At 37.3% G+C, this 4,344-nt stretch overlaps 1 long non-coding RNA gene across 1 annotated transcript; it reads left to right on the top strand.

Moving 5' to 3' along the window:
* The first annotated feature begins 2,740 nt into the window (after nt 1–2,740).
* Nucleotides 2,741–4,066, top strand: LOC137191371 (uncharacterized). The gene is made up of 2 exons (XR_010930393.1): nt 2,741–3,038; nt 3,328–4,066. It is a non-coding gene; the product is annotated as an uncharacterized lncRNA (long non-coding RNA).
* The last annotated feature ends 278 nt before the right edge of the window (nt 4,067–4,344 follow it).

The following is a 4,344-nucleotide window of genomic DNA, read 5'->3' on the forward strand; positions in this document are numbered from 1 at the left end:
CATCACCTGCTTTACATTTCTTCTTTATGTGACTTAAAATATCTGTATCACCCGGGCTGTTTCTAGATATTTTGTTGCCCTAGGTGAGACACTGGCGCCCCTGGGAGGATTGATCTTTTTTATTAGAATATTTTATAAATGACTGTAATAATTTTATAATGCTTTATTATTTTAAAGGTTGTGGATGGTAGTCCTGCAGAGAAAAGCGACTTAGAGCAGAATAAGCAGTTGTATAGCCAAAGTTTATCATTTTAATTGGAAGTTTCATTCCCTCTGGATTATCTGTGTACGTGAATGAATTTTAGTAAGCGCATGTTTTATCTGCCTGCGTGTTTCATGCATAATTATATTGCCATGTGTTAGCTAATCATTCTAGGGGTAACTTGTCATGGATGGATGCCTATTTATGCAGTGTTGTTGTAACATTTGCAATTATTTCTCTACAAACTAAATGAGGAGTTATGTTGGCATAGTTGTTCCTATAATATTATGTATGAACCAGAAATGGGTAATAATACTTTGGTGTTACTTCAGGATTATTTAATTGTGTGTAGGTAATCAATGTATGTTCTGTAATGTTATTTGGGAGAAATGTTATGCTTCCAATTAATGCCATTATCTTAAAAATAAGTCGGAATATATGTAACTCTGGAAGAAGAAACTTTCCTACCTCAGATTGTACAACCAGCAGCCCATGAGACCATAAAGACAGTGTTATTATTATTATGATATGGATAAAGGGTGAATTTTTTCCTAAAAGCTAAAATATGCAATATATTTCAATGAATGAGGCATATGACTCTGAATGTGGAAGGGTAGTTATTCAACTATGTTGTTAATATTGTTTACATCAGTCCTTGCTGTTACAGAGCATATGTAGCTTATTACGTACCTTGAATTTACTGACTTTATTTCATGGTCACTTACAGTTAGTGGTGTGATTAATGGATATAATGTGTAATCTGATTGTTCTCTGTGGATCTTGTATATGTTTGTTTCCTGTAGACCACAGAAAACCTCATAACTGTCATTGACTTGGAAGTTCTGCATCACTGTGGTGACGGCTATTACACCTCAACCATTTAGTCTCAGTATTATATTACATACAGTATTGTCATCATCATCATCTGTCAAGTAGTAGCTTTACATGCACACCAGTCCCTGTTGTGTCTTATCCTGTTTAATCCTGTTCAGAGTATGATATTGATCTGGTTGTTAATATCTCTGTATGATTCTCTATTATTCAGGTTACTGATGGTCTGTGTGGGAGTCTCTGTCACTTCTATACTGAGGTGCAGGTGTTATCAGTATCTCTTAGTATCTACGTTTTATGATCCAATATTTATTTTAATTCTTAATTTATCCATCTTTATAGAACTTGTAGTGCACACTTTGGCCATGCATTAAAATAAGTGAAACAATTCAGATGTTTTACAGCTGAACAGCTCTGCATTAAGAGTATATAATGTTTTTGTTTCCTATAATATTCTGTATAGTGTCCTATTGTATCTAGAATGTGCGGACAGGATTTAGACAGATACTCATTAAACTAAGTATTAACTTAGTTTCAACCAACAGCAGCTTGTAAGAGGCGTGATTCACCCACAGAATGTTTGAAGCAATACAAATAAAAAAACACACACCCCTGGTGATAACAGCATGTTGCTCATGAACCATTGTTATCTGTGAATTCAGGAACACACCCAATGATACTATTGTACACATGATGCAGCCTCTGCTTCTCCACCCTGAGCTGTACAGGCAGCAGTCTCACACTTTTAAATTCATTATGACCAACATGAGTTTGAGAAATTTTGTCCATGAAAAAAAAAAGGAAAATGAAACCGAGACACACTGTTTTGTCAAAGTACAAAAGTTCAGGAGCCTTTAATCTGGTGGCTACATGATGAAAAACAAGGCTAATGTGTATTGACTGCTCACTGGTCTTCCTCAGACAAATTAATTAAGTACAAGCTTCAATCACACACGTCAATATTTACACAAACACACCCGGCTCCCTCACTAGCCTGTACTCAATCAATACATGCTACGTCACAAGGGTGGTAGTACACAGAGAATGTGTACTGAAATGCTGAATCATTGTTAGGTCAAGATGACTTGCATGACCTTAACAGACATGTACCGCTTAGTCAGGGACAGACAGACCAGCTACAGATGACTTGGGGAGATGTTTTTGCATCAGTCAATAGACAACGTCAATAGATTGATGCAAAAACATCTCCCCAGGTGTTGATCTTTGAACTTTTGTACATGCAGCATTGTGTGTTCAGCATCCTGTAACTGCATTCTGTGTGTGTGTGTGTGTGTGTGTGTGTGTGTGTAACTGCTTCCTGGGCCCAGAATTAAAGTACTTTCATTAAGACAACTGAGACTAACCAGAGATTTTATGATTTCATTATCTATCAACAGGTAATAAAGAAATCTATGAATAAACCTCCTATCACATGATATAATAGTAAAGAAAATATGTTTGAATAAACAATCTCACAGATGATAATGAAATGAAAAATTAAAAAAATAACAAATTTTTAAAAATTTTGCATCGCTTGTAATTTTAGCCGTCAAATCACTGAGCAGAACAGACACTATTTATTTAAACAAAGATAAAATCTTTATGTGAGATAGTCATATCCCAAGTAAATTTCCAAGCCCTAATGATCAAAACAAGGTCAAATGTATATTTAAAGTTATATTAAACATATATTTTAAAAGACACAATTTGAAAAAAAGACATATACACAGCAGTGCTGAGGACAACATACAAACGGTGAGCATCCAAAAATAGCTGACTGGACCTTGAATAGGTATTTATAGCAGTAACTGGATCTCTTCTCACCATGAACGCTGCTCTATAGCACAGCCGTGTGGCCCTGCACAGACAGCTTAGGCCCCTCCCTCTTACTTACACATAGGAAGTGAAATGCGGGACTGAAACTGAGGAGCTAAGAAAGACTTCACAGCTGGAGTTTTTACGTCTCTTTGTGGTTCACAGAAACCTCCAGCGGTGCTAAAAAAAGGTAGGGAAGTTCTTTCATCAAGCAAGCAGCTGTTTTCAACATCCTCTCTTGCATTCAGGTTTGAAGAGCGACACAGACAGACAGCTGGGATTTTGTCAGACTTTGCCCTTGCACACACTGTTTACCTTCTTACGTCTCGTGGAACTCATTTAGGTAAAACGGGGGAGAGGTGGGGGGGACAGAAAAAGAAAAGACTTGAAGTGATGGTAAAAAGTAAAAGGTTGTAAAATGTAGTTTTTGTTCATGCTGATATGATGTGATGTGATTTGTGGTTTTTGTTTCTCTCAAGGACTGCTGGGTAATGGCTTGTCTCAGGGTTCTTCTCACTCTCATTGCCTTTCTCCTGCTGGGTCATCACACAAATGCTAAGAACGACGCTCCCTGCCAGCTCTCAAAAAAGAATAACGGCTTCAACAACTTTGTCGAGCGCCACATCCGCTCTGGGACTCCTAACTCTCTCAATCAGAATGAATGGGAGACGTACATCAAGAAGAACGGGGGCTGTGAAAGACCCACACAGTCCTTCCTCCATCCAGACGAACTGGAAAAGGTTAAGGCAGTCTGCACCAACAAAGGTGGGAAGGTGTACAAGGATAACCTGTGCATCAGCGATCAGCTCTTCACTTTCGTCACAGTGAGGAGTGAGCCGGGGACCTGCGGGATCAGGAGCGTCCGTGAGGAAACTAAACATCTGATCCTGGCCTGTGAGGTGCTGGAAAACCAGTGTTTGCCCGTCCATTTTGAGGGAAACTCAAGAGATTCAAAGCCAAGTAACAACGCCAGAGGCTGCCAGGACCCACAGACTCGAGGTCATGCTCCCAGCTTTAAAATGACGTGGCTCTGGTTGTTGTCTGTTCTTCTTGTTATTATTTATGGCTATTAACATTTTTTTTTAATTTGAGGAACTGGATGAGACTGTTTTTATCAGTGGAGATTTTGCTCTTTGGAGTCAAAGCCAAAGCCATTTCAAGAATTTTTTCGCTTTAAAACTATTCAATCTTAAACATCACTACTATATCAACCACTTTTTTTTTTTTTTTTAAAAAGTATTTTAAATATTTTTTAAAATATTTTTCTATTTCCTACTATAATATGCTTGTGTATATCTGTGACTTTGCTTTTAATGGTTGTGAATGCATCTTTGAGATTTAGAGTAGGGATTAGTGCATGGCATCTCATTTCATTTTAATTTACATTTAGTTTGGACATTGATTGCACAGATGTGTTCAAATCGTGGACTTGCAAACATTTTACATTTAAAATAAAGGAATAAAAAAGTGATTAAATTGCATTTATCATTTATGAG

Source organism: Thunnus thynnus, chromosome 10, assembly GCF_963924715.1.
Source record: "Thunnus thynnus chromosome 10, fThuThy2.1, whole genome shotgun sequence".
Taxonomy (NCBI): domain Eukaryota; kingdom Metazoa; phylum Chordata; class Actinopteri; order Scombriformes; family Scombridae; genus Thunnus; species Thunnus thynnus.